General features: G+C 36.5%; 1 long non-coding RNA gene across 1 annotated transcript; it reads right to left on the bottom strand.

Annotated features, from left to right (window-relative positions):
* Positions 1-6,585: 6,585 nt before the first annotated feature.
* On the bottom strand, positions 6,586-12,882 carry LOC140140768 (uncharacterized). Its single transcript, XR_011857285.1, has 3 exons — positions 12,676-12,882; positions 10,799-10,919; positions 6,586-6,754 (listed from the first exon to the last, which is right to left on the bottom strand). It is a non-coding gene; the product is annotated as an uncharacterized lncRNA (long non-coding RNA).
* Between the last annotated feature and the right edge of the window lie 589 nt (positions 12,883-13,471).

Genomic DNA, 13,471 nt, shown 5'->3' with positions numbered 1-13,471 from the left:
ATGTGTTTATGTTTCCCGCACGAAAGCTTGTGTCTACATCTATTACTATACTTCTTTGGAAACGTTGACCTTTGACCATTCTTTGTATAAAACCCTGATATGACCTTAATATGTTCGCTTGATTGGGTACGTTATAGCATCCATTTCATTGAGGTGTTAGGACTTGGTCAGTATAATACTTGCAGGGATACAATAGTTTAACATGGTGTGTGAGCATGGTGAAAGACTCATTATTGATTAGGCGCGGACATATTAAAGGCACAGGTCCTTTGCGTGTATAGCAGAAAATTATAATAGAATGTGTGAATAGAATGTTTGGAATTTTGCAACTAAAATACTAACTGCATTCTGCATTATGTATTTATTTATTTATTTAGGCCTATGCCTATTTATTTATTTACTGACTTATTTATTTATTTTATTTATTTGGTATATTAGTTAGTAGGCCTAGTTAGTAATATTCCATGATAGGCCTACGTCGGTTTATTATTGATTGTTGATAACTTGACAACTTGATTGATTGATCGATTGATAGTCATTTCACATTATATTCCTAGTTTATAGGCCAATTTGAATAACATCGTACATTAGATAAATAGACCTATCAGTATTGATTTATTCTATTCAGCAATATCAAGGATTACTATCAAACTTCTCATAGCTGATTGTCAGTTGGCTCAGTGGTAACGCAGTAGGTTTTACAACACCGAGGTCTCGGGTTCGATTCCCACCTCTGCCTATTTTTTGCAAGGCTGAGAAAAAAAATGAAATTTCTGGACTGCAAACTTATTTGGCGCGCGATCTGAGCTGGTCCTTTTCTGGTGGCTGTGTCTGTTACAGGCACACTCCCTCTGCATCCAAACCAGGTTCACGCTCATTAGACCTCCCTTAATGATTGTGTGATATTGTCAATTGAAAACAGAAAGATGCGGCGAAACACAAATAACTCTGAAAGATGATGAAACACATATCATTAATTCGACTTCACTTGATGTACAATTTACCGATAATATCATATGCCATTACGACATAAAAGGCGCAGCGAGTCAACGTCTACTCATTCGAATTCATGAACTCCATCTTGAAGAAGGTTTAGGAGAATTAACAATTGGTGATTATATTGGAGAATCATTTCGTGAAATTAAACTCGCAGGAAAACCGAAGTTAAAAACGATTATGTCGCAATCAAACAACATGGATGAGGTTGGTCATTGAAGCATATGTGACTCAGCCGATTATGGATTTCTTTTTGCAAGTTGAAACCTTTTCTGGAAACGTGGAAGGTAAGAACAGAAGCAATTTTTTTTAAAAACATTTTATACATTTCATTCAACATTCTTTGCAACCTTAATCATCAGTGTCAGGTAACATGTTCCCAATTAGTATTAGTTTGGACCGATTGATCCCATATGTATTGGTCCATAGACGAGACGTAGTCATTATTACCTTTTGGATCCAATATTTTCACACACTTGGATTCATCAAAATAATAATGGGTGATATTGTACTACCTAATATGTTTCCAGATGCTTGTCTTGGCTCGGAGTTTCATTGCGGAGAAGGCTTTTGTATCGACGAGGAGAACGAATGTGATGGATTTCATGACTGTCAAGTCAACAACGGAGATGAGACATTTTATGGTGTGTATTGCACGACCTAACCCGGTTGTATGATGTTATGTAAAACTTAGTTATTTTAAAGAAAAGTTGAACAATGATGGCGCTATTTATATTAAATCTTGTTTGCATCTTTGCAAGGGGTATACACTTGTAAAAAAAACTAATTAGCGCCCTCAATTTGCTCACAAATGTACAGTTTATAGAATAAAAATACCACAAAAAGCATAAAAAGATGAATAATTTGACATAGAAACGAAAATCCATGCTAAAAATATCAATTTCAACATTTGGAGGTTTAAACTACAGCTAAAGAGTACATGTATTGACTTCTTGTTTAACTTTTGACATATTTGCTTTGTTTAGGATATACAGGGGTGAACATAACTGACACATATATTCTTTATATACAACAACAGCTTCACCACCCCAACCCCCCACCCAACACACACACACAAACCCACCCCTACACCCCGCCACACTCTGCGCACCTTCATAATACAGTATCGTTTTAGAATGTTCAAGATAACACATGTGAAGACACTATACTTTGGGGTTTTAGACTCTAAAAGCAACACAACCACTGCAGCACGTGTATACATTGTATTGTAAGTGCACGTCACTACATTATGCCAAAGAGCACAGACACTTGAGAGGGCACAAAATAAATTGTATAGCATGCCAACCCCTCATTTTTGGTATTTATAAATTACAAGCGATTCGGGGAGGGGTGGCAAGCTTAGAGACAGTAGAGAGCTTAAAATGACTCTCGTGTGACGGGAATTTAAATAGATGTACGGGCATATGATACGTAATTTTGGAAATCAAAAGCTCTCTCACTAGCTAGAGACCGAGCACGCAAAGTACTAGAAACACATATTCTTTTCAGATAGAGGCTCGGGCAGTTAAGGTTAATTGATTAATATATAGTATCACAGCACCATTAATATGCAGTCCACATGCCCAAACGAATATACTGATCCACGTCGGTGCCCCTATATCACTAGCTAGAGACCGAGCACGCAAAGTACTGGAAACACATATTCTTTTCAGATAGAGGCTCGGGCAGTTAGGGTTAATTAATTAATATAATAGTATCACAGCACCATTAATATGCAGTCCACATGCACAAACGAATATACTGATCCACGGCGGTGCCCCTATATTGGCTTGACTTTGCAAATCCGTTTATCTAGATTTTCTTTGCATCTGTTTTGTTTAAGAATATTATGCTTAAATAATACAACTAACTTGGTTTTGATTTTATTTCCGTTTAGTAATAGGAATTGAATGCAAGTATCATAAGCTTATTATGTCGCCAAAAGGTGCCGGGTTTACTATATTTCAAGAAATTTTTCCAACCCCATCACCCTATGCCAGAAGGAAATCTACGCCAATGGAATTTGTACTTTATTACTGAGCGATCTAGCTATCGGTTTCTAGCAAATCAGACAGGACTCCTTTTCTTATGTTGGTGAAATACCAATCGTCCGTCGCTCACCAACGGATTATTAAGACGTGATTCATTTCAAGGAAAAAAAAACTTATTATACATGTTGTCGACACTGTGTAGCGCGGACATTGCTTTATTCGCAAACCGCCGAAAACGATTTTATGGAATGTCATGGGATCTCTTTTTTCATTCTTACTTTCTTATTTATTGAATAGCTTACATCTTATGTCCAGATTACTACCTGTGCAAACGAGATGCAGGACATTCGGATACACTCTGCATTGTAAATGATTTCATTTGTGATGGTATAATGGACTGTGCCTTGGGAGACGATGAAACATTTTGCGGTATTGACTCTTGTAATGCCTACCTGGCAAAAAACTATGTTATATTACTGTTATTATTACTAGAACATATGTAGCAGTGAGGGAAATAGCAGCATGAAAGCAATCAAACTGTTTGACCCCCTTGAATTTTCGAAAAGCCTAATCGGGCATACTTTCATCTTTAACCGTTTTTATTATGACCTTTAACCTCGGTTTATTTTTTTCATGCTCCTCTAATATAATAAATTAAACCCCTCAACAAAAGTTTAGAAAGTTTTATAAGCATCTGTATCTCAGACTATTATATGTGCCTTGCTCATATCGTGTTGCATATAAATGGCAGCGAATATTTTTCCTTTACAGTAACATCACATTTGAAACAATCACGGCTGAGTACACGTCTTGTGAATGTCGTGGGGTCTCAGAACGGGACAAATTGTTTGAAAAATGTTTTGAAACAACTTTTCAAACTTTTGTGAACAAGTTTATGACCAATATGGCAAAGTTTAAAATGTTAGCCCTTTGGTGACCTTTGAACTCAGCAACCTCGTTTTTTACATGTTTTCTTCGTATAAAGGATCATCATCTTCATCATCATCATCATCATCATCATCATCATCATCATCATCATCATCATCATCATCATCATCATCATCATCATATTATTATTATTATTGTTATTGTTATTATTATTATTATTATTATTATTATTATTATTATTATTATTATTATTATTATTATTATCTATTATTACTATCATAGCCTAACCTAGCCAGGGGAAGATGAGAGAATTTAATGGAGGTTATGGTTAAATCCTGTTCAAGAATATAAACTAATTTTTATTTGACCCCACCTCATAGAGGCCCCGGCTTTCGGTAGTAAATTGGCTTAGTGAAAAGTCCAGTGTATTTCTCCTATATGCCCAGCCTCATTACTTTGTAAATAATTACTCGCCAATCAGTAAAGCCTGTTATAATCATGTGATGGCCAGAATCCAATAGTAAATATGATTAGAAAAAGGCTATTTCATACACTGTACAGTCACATTGCTAGATTAAATGGGATAAATTGTTCTTGACATGTGAGGCAGGATTAGAAAAAGACATTCAAACGAGGGTATGAGATATTAGGAAATATTTCCCAGCCTCTTAACCACAAGGTTGGTGGGCTACAATAGCTATTCAAAGACACATGGTATATAGGGGATAAATTGTGCATAGGAGATGTGAGTGGAAGTGAAATTAGAATTTCACTCCGTGAACAAAAACTAGGTATAATTCTGGACCATTGTTTGAGGTATCATTTATTAATCATTCTGGACCATTTTGAGGTCTATTTGCATTAGGCTGTATGACCTAATCCTTTTTTTTCATTTCAATAAAGCAGTTACGCATTGTACATACCGGACTTTTGATGTTCAGTTGAGTTCATCACTAAAACAGTAAACATTCTGATCTGTAAGCCAGTTGCTGCATTACTAAACAGTTCACTTCAAGTTGACATCACTGATATCACCTAGTGTGGAAATTCAAGAAATAAGATTTTATAAAATGGAGCAACCTTTTACAAGAACAAGCATTTATCCTCCAGGTTTCTGAAAAAGGGCTTCTCCATGCTGCACTTACATGTAAAAGAATCCTAGCTCCAAAGTTACATGGGAGGTGGGTCTGATCAGTACCAAATTCAAAATGTATTAGTGAATTGTTTGGCTATTTTAATATTTGAACGCTAAAGTAAACTGCGCAGTGAGCACCCTTTCATGCTTTGGATAACCCATAGCAAAAAGAAAAGGTATCGGTATAGTTCCGGCTACTATACGGGATAGTATCCGGTAGGTATTCTGGAGGTATCCAAAAGTATCTGCTAGCAGATACTAGTTGGATACTAGTATCGTATAGTGGTACTATTCCGATACTATACCGATACTAGTATCTGATACTATAGTATCGGAATAGTACCCGCTTTCAGCTGGCGCCAATCCATGTCACATGACTAATTAGAATAACTGCCATATCTACTTGGAGCCAAATTGCTATACAGTCAAGGAATGAGTTCCTCTGATTCAAAGGATAATATATACTGTTGTACAAGGAATTGTACAGTGTGTTCTATTTCTGGGCTTCACAAAACAGGTATGGTTGTATTGGGTGACAGTTTTTGAACAGAACTTTATATTTTATCTAAATTTAGTATAAGCTTAAGAACATCGTACAATGTAGGCTATATCAAACCACGGAGTATGTTGAATTCTGCACCCAAGACAAAATGGTGCTCAATGCATGCAATAAATGTGAATGTGTATATTATATGTTTTTAGCATGCAAATGAGCATTCAAAAGGTACATTTTCAATTGCTTTTTGCCACAAATTTCAATGCTGCATGTATGTGCAATAATCAATTGCTACACATTTAACATTTAATGTATGTACAACTATAATCATTTGAAATTTTCCAGTGACCTTGTCCGTATACCATGTAAATCTCTGGACATATCTCTATGACCATATTTGGGCAAAACAATTTACATGTGAAACAAATAGTATCAGATACTATCCCGATACTAGTATCAGGTACTATCCCGATACTAGTATCGGGCACTATTCCGATACTATTTGTCAGTGTCTCCCAGTAACAGTATCGGATACTATCCCGATACTATATGTCCATATATGGGCAAAAAATTTGCATGTGAAACATATCCGGATACTATACCGATACTAATATCCCACTAGGTAGCGGGTACTATTCCGGTATTAGTATCAGATACTATCCCGATACCTATTATATTTTGATATGGGAAGTGCTGCAAATTTCTTCATGCACACATATTGTGTACATCCCAGCTGCGCGATGCTTGGTGCAATGTAAATAGGTCAATGTAATATGAACAGCAAGCTAAATACAAACATTGTAAGCGCTGGAGTGAAATCATAATTTTTGATATTACCTCATTTGTTTGGCTCAAAATTAAAAGGGGGCAATGTGATAAGTGAAAACTAACATTTAGGAATCTATTTTATGAAAATCACACATTATGGCTTTAATAGTCCAGTGCTAGCACTCACTTTATCTGACCCATATAATGTTTCATACCGTCCAGTGCTGGTCGAGATTTGCTGTGAACATACCAGGTTGGATGATCAGTGTCTGTAAAGGAGGGCTTTAATAGTCCAGTGCTAGCACTCACTTTATCTGACCCATATAATGTTTCATAACGTCCAGTGCTGGTCGAGATTTGCTGTGAACATACCAGGTTGGATGATCTGTGTCATCGTTGAAGCACTTTTTCACCAGTTATCTAGAGCTGTGTAGCCTGTGTTGTGCCATGCAAAACCAGACCGAAGTAAGAAACAAATCCCTGAGAAAAAACAAAAACAAATTGCATATCTATAACAGAATAATCATTTTATAGGAGTTGAAAGAATAACTTTTTCATACTAAGTAAATCCCTATAATCTAAGTATTCTTCTTCCTGATCCTGGTAAATGTGTAAACATTGAGAGTGTCCCTATGAACTATGTTACAATATTGCTTTACCTTAATTGACATCTCAATCAGCACCAAATTGAAAATAAAGTTTAACACAGTGCAACAAGTTAAACTCATTTACCCTTGCTGAGAAATGGGCGAATCCATGTTATTGTTTACTGGGTCAGAGGTCAATCATTGTCATGCAGACAAATGTGTATTGTTTGGCTCGACCCGGGAACTAATGGAATTTTCGCGGGTTTCGGGCGTGATTAGGTGGTGATTTATTCACTGTTGGTTTTGTATTGGACACGACAACAACAAAAATCTTCCCACCCACCGCTCCCTGTGTGGACATGTGAGAAGGAAGTAAAATATAATTATGTGTGCCAGTAATGAGATAATGACCTGTATAAATACAGATATATTTTATCTACTACATGGTAGTGTGTTAAATAGTTATAATTAAAGCATTTAAGTGTCTGTAAGTTTAAAAAGAAAAATCAAGAATTATGGTCCCTGTAGATAAGGAGGGAGGAATAAAGAGTTGACGCCGATCATTAAAATTACATGTGACTTGCAATAATTTCCCTTTCTCAGTTCTTCAAAGATACAATGTACACTGTTTAATTAGATCATGTGTTCAATATGTTGCTACATAAATTTTATATAATTGTTCTGTATCAACCTTTTTAGGATGATAGTTCAAGAGGGAAAGTAAGTCGTCAAAACTATATATTTCTTAAAGGGGGGTAACCCTATTGGTTTTGGATATGGATTGTCTTTAAAATTACATAATAATATCAAATATCGCCTCCTTTATGCTGCTTTGTGAAAAAACGAGAGCATTTTCAGCGTAAATGTGAATAAATAGCCAAATTTGCAATCCAATACCTTGGTATACGTGAATTGCATTCTGGGCAGAGCAATGACGAATGCTGACATGCTGTACAATGCCCGCCCGTATTGAACGGAAAATGTTTTTTTTTCGTACAGTAACAGAAAAAAAGGAAACAAAATATATTTCCCCTTGCAATATGTACATTTCAAATGCAAAAAAAAAAAGTTTGGGTAAAATGGAGAGGAAAAAAAAACCTTCCGAGACCGGGTTTTGAACCGGTACCTCTCGGTAAAAAACAAACGCAGCTAGTCAATTGAGCTATTTAGCACACCACGCTTACTGTTGCCGTTTTCATAACTATATATACGGCGCACCGTCTCTCTCAGCAGTTAGTGTGGTTCGCTTTTTCACAGAATGTGTATGACGCGAAACCAAAGTAGCTGTTGCGGTGACTGATATTTCGCTCATAATTCCTCCCAGAATTCCAAAGTATTTACCATTGTTTACAAACTGGTATACCTGTAAAACCGCTGTGATTCATGATTTCTCCGGAAATACATCGACTTGGAGCGCCAAATTTCAGGATAGTAATGAGAAAAATAGTATCTATTATGTGATACCAAAACCTCATCAACAATGAAAAAAAATCGGGGATGATGCTGTCGATCGGGTTACGGACCTTTAATATGTACAGGAATTGACAATCGTATTGTTACATGCAGGTACAGGTGTCATCAAAAACAGTAAAGTAGTCTTTTATAAGGTCAAAGACTTCACACAGTAAGCAAAAGAAAATAATGCTGGGTTTTGAATTATCTTTTCTGTATTTATTTATTATGATATGTACATGTCATAGAATGCTAATATTAATACTTTATCCTTTGTAACTTCAGGTCGATCACCTGTTGAGAGTCTCGAGAATTGTTCCACTCGGGAGCGTCTGACCTGTATGCACCAGTACCGTAATTTATTGTTGAGTTTCCAGCCATTATATTTGATTTAATGATCCAAGGGTTCGGGGTCAAACGCTCAGAATTTGAGCTTCGGGTGGCAGCTACCCGAATGCAAGTTTGGATCACGTGTTGGTTTATGACATAGCATATTTGTTCCTTTTTATGTCACATTATGTTAAAAATATGCATAAACTAGGTATGTGGCAAGTGAACCTGTGTACTTTGTGTGCCGCTAAATATGGGTGGTTTTATTCTTGGGTTTGCTGTGAGCAGTTACATCAATTTTTTTTTATTGAAACATGTAGATATTTTCATTTACAGTGTATTATAGATCTGTAGTTACAGCCCTTTATACCCGGTACATGAATTTAGTTTTTTTAATAACATTGTAAATGATTGGAATTAACTGATTGGATTTGGAATTAAGGGTATTAATTTGCTCCACAGATAATTCCATTATCTGTGTTTGCTCAGTCATTTTATTGATACCGAGAAATGTACAACAACTTAAGGTGGTTTTAAATGCAAATTAAAAATCTATGGACCGTTTTCATCTTTGGCACAGAAGATAATATAATCAGATTGTAAATGATTGAAATTAACTGATTGGAATGAAGCGTATTAATTTGCTCCACAAAAATAATTCCATTATCTATGTTTGCTCAGTAATTTTATTGATACTGAGAAATTTACAACTTAAGGTGGTTTAAAATGCAAATTAAAGATCTATGGATCGTTTTCATCTTTGGCACAGAAGAAGATAATTATTTTTAAAGATTTTCGGCAGTGTTTTCAGCACCCTACCTCCTCTGATTATTGCTCTCCAGGGACCGACGAAAAATTTCAGACCTGGATACTGCTCTCATATGGTTGAAATTGCACATGTCCAAATAAATTAGGAAATGGTGTCAAATCGTTCAAGAACGTCATGAATGACCTCCCTGCTGATTTTCTCGTAAAAAGTTTGTAAGTAATGTGGAATCTGTGGCCAAAAAACAAAAATTTCACTTTGACCCCCAGGGGGAATTCCACTGGTATTTTTTTTACGGGAAAATCAGTGGAGGTGCGCAGGAACATGACTCAACATGTGAGTAGGCTATACTTTTATTGGGACAAATGAAGTGATTTGCGACTCGAAAAAACAGCAAAAAACTTTCAATGTGATTGGTCAGAAGCCAATAGCGACTGCTTGGTTACCATGGCAACAGTTTTATTACCTTCATAACATGGCCAACATATCCATACATACGTACAAACTGACTTGAGATTGTATCATGAAAGGTTTTGGAGATATTTGCAAAAATGTTGGAATTCATGATTTCCCTAAACCTTGCCTTTAACACCAACAATGACCTAACAAGTAGGTGTTAATATGTTAAAAAGACATCAAGTCTGGACATTAATTTCTTACATATGCTATAGTCAATCACTTTTCCTCACATTTCTAAGTTTATATTTACAGTGTACAGGATCTGTTCAAGACCAATAAACGATTAAATGTTGTAGCATTAAATGTGTTAATTGAAAAACTAGAAAGGTGTTAATATGTTACAAAGACACAAAGTCTGGACTAGCATTAAATGTGTCAGTGCCAATGATATAAACTAAGTTTTGGTACAATCGTTTTGAATGTGCACTAATTTGGAGAATTTGAGACACTAATTGCTCATGACTCGCGCACAGAAGGGGCCTATAGACAGCACGAGCCCAATTGGTGCTTTATCTATTGACTTGCCGAATGTAAGGCAAAGCAACACTGAAAAGCAAACATTGTAGGCGCACTCTCTTTTACAAAATCGCCAGATCAAGGAGTTTGTACAGTGTTTGTAATATGAAAAGCACCACAAACAGTCTGCAAACTCTGCATAGGAGACTATTCCATGAAATTTGGTAAAAATTTCCGTAACAAAATGCTCCAAAAATGACACTTTCCGTCCGAATTTTCCTAGCTAAATAAGTAACAATCATGAACGATCATGCAAAGATAGCTCATAGCTGCCTCAAATTACCAGATCCATTGCTCAAACGATGTAGCAAGAGAAAGAAAAAAAACATACAGAAATCTGGACCATGACAATAGCATCATTTGCGTTGCAAATGTGCTAAAAATCTTCCTAAGCCAATGCAAATGTTGATTTACCTTGTTTTGCAGATGCAATCAAAATTCAGTATCTTTTGTCGCTGTCATAATTCCCATTCAAAAAATTGGTAGACCAGTAGGCCTACAATAGATTTCTCAGCCATTCTAAGTGTATATAGGCCTAAAGCAAACATAATGTAAAACAGACAAAATAAATAAAAGCATATTACTATTGTATCATGAGCTGGACTGTCTGGACAATGGTTTATCTTTAGAACTAAGCAAGAAATATAGTGCTATTTTTATTAATTCAAATTAATCAATTAATTGTGATCCCATGGTGGATGCCATTCCTGCTAGATGTACAGGGAGTGGGGAAGATATTTGGAGAGTTTTAATATGTCACATTAGGAGTTACACACACATATTTGATGAGATTTGGTCATGGCATAGAATGTTGGGTGCAGCCTGTCACTCAGAAGACTTGGTAGTCAGAAGACCTGCTATTCAGAAAACCCATTATTCAGAAGGCCTGCTAGTCAGCATTTTCTGAGCAGCAGGCCTTCTGAATAATGGACTTTCTGAATAGTGGGCTTTTTGTTGTATTTTATGTAAAAGTCTCGCTACTCAGAATTTTTTTCCCGGCTAGCATTTTTTGGCTAGCGGGCTGTATCCGATCCTTTACCCGCTACTCAGAATGCCCACAATATTGACTATAATATAGTGGCCTGCTTTTATCATTTGAAAGAACTGAGTTAGCTGTACATGTACATGTAAATTATTATTTTGATAACTAAAACTAGTTTTATAGGGAAAATAAATTAACTATAAAACAAACAGCCATGAAAACTTCCCTCATTTTCAAATTAACAAATTCAGTTGCGCGTACTGTGTGGCGTATTACTTCGCAGCACTACGCGCAGCTAGTGCCCATCTCTCGACAAGCGTGTTATAATGATGCATGTACGCCGCACCATATCCTCTACCGTGTTTTAGACGACATACAGGAACTCAATGAAATGCAGTGCTTACAAGCTAAACCACAGCCACTGACTAAGATCAGAATTAACAATTTTATATCAAGGCCTATGCCTTTGCAGAAACTATATGCCTAATCTAGTCCGTTATAGACATAGAGTTGCAGCTAAACTATATGGCTATTATCTAAGTATTAAATTCTTGGCCAAGCTGGAACATAGTGCGCTAAGTGAGGTACCGTACAGTAGAAAGCATGCACTCATAATACATGATTGCGTACGGTACACGATTTGTACGCTACATGGATGCAACAGGTATGTTCGAGCTTGGCCAAGAATTACTTTATAGTATATACTGTAACGCTAACAGACAGGGAAAAGAATATGTTACTAATTAGTTTCTTGAAACTGAGATTACGTACCGCGTGGCGCAATTTTTGTGGTGGAATGGCACAAATAGCGTGATTGATTGAGCACGCATAGGTTACTGTTTAATTACTGTATTAAGCATTGTATGCCTGACAGTCACAGTTGTCATGACACATCATGGTTGTCATTGCATTATCAATATCATTGCGTGCCAAATGGTGCCAGGATCGGGAAACTTTTATAGTTTTTAGCTAGATTGCAAAATGCCGGGGCAAAATGTTAACACACATGCACAGGCTGCAAAGCCTGCAACTGAATAACGATAATGCCCCCAGCTGCGGCAAGCGGCAGGGCGTTTCAACCAATGACAAGCCTTGATTGTGTCCGTTTGTCTGCCAATGCCAATGCGCGTGCGCCACGCCGCTCAGCAGCAAGCGGCAGGGTAGTATGAAACCAGAGACCTTGCAAATGATTTACAGTTATACATGAGAATATTAAGCTTACCAATGTAACAGCATCATGCAGTTGTGCACCTCTACATGTGTCTACATTCATCATTCATGATTGACATTAAAGAAAATTTAAGCTTACCTGAATTGCAATGTAATTCACATGATTCATGAATTGTAATGTAACATCATTCAAACACCTCGTCTATACGGTACATTACGAATTAGATCGACCTTCCTACACATGTAAACTGTCATGACGAATCATTTTCCACGAACCACGGACGCGGGTTTGTGTCGAAATTGAAACACCAGATATAAAATCAGTAGGGCCAAAAATAGAGCTACACAGCCATGACAGCGTTGACACAGCTACACTGAGCCCGTGAGGCCGTGACTGAGCTGATAAAATCGATTGATTGATAAACAAGGTCGCGACCCGGAAGTCAGAAGTTGCCAGTCATAGAGCTGGGTTTGAGGCAATGGAACTTTTAACACAGGTGACCCTGGGTCATTTGGATGCCCTAAGTCCTAATTTATACTAATAATCTCATCCCCACAAAGTTAGGGCATTTTTGAAAAAACATGCATGATGAAAAATTTAAATTAACTTCACAAAAAATACTTATATTTCACAATAGTTATCTGTATGACACGTAAATACGTTTAGCGTACTTAAAATCTCTGAAATTAGCTAATATGAAACAGTTTTGAGTCAAGTGTTGCCTGCCCATTTAGGGCGTATGCCCTAACTCGCTATTTGTAATTATTATTATTATTATTATTATTATTATTATTATTATTATTATTATTAATAGCGAGTTAGAAAAAAAAAAAATGCCCTAACTCGCGATTTGTAAGTTGACTAGCAGTTAAGGCATACGCCCTAACTTTCACCTCCGTGTATCTCACGTAATCTCTATTATTTTTCATTCATG

The sequence above is a fragment of the Amphiura filiformis genome, chromosome 19 (genome assembly GCF_039555335.1).
Source record: "Amphiura filiformis chromosome 19, Afil_fr2py, whole genome shotgun sequence".
NCBI lineage: Eukaryota > Metazoa > Echinodermata > Ophiuroidea > Amphilepidida > Amphiuridae > Amphiura > Amphiura filiformis.
The sequence above is the reverse complement of the archived record's forward strand: the minus strand, read 5'-3'. Positions and strand labels throughout refer to the sequence as shown.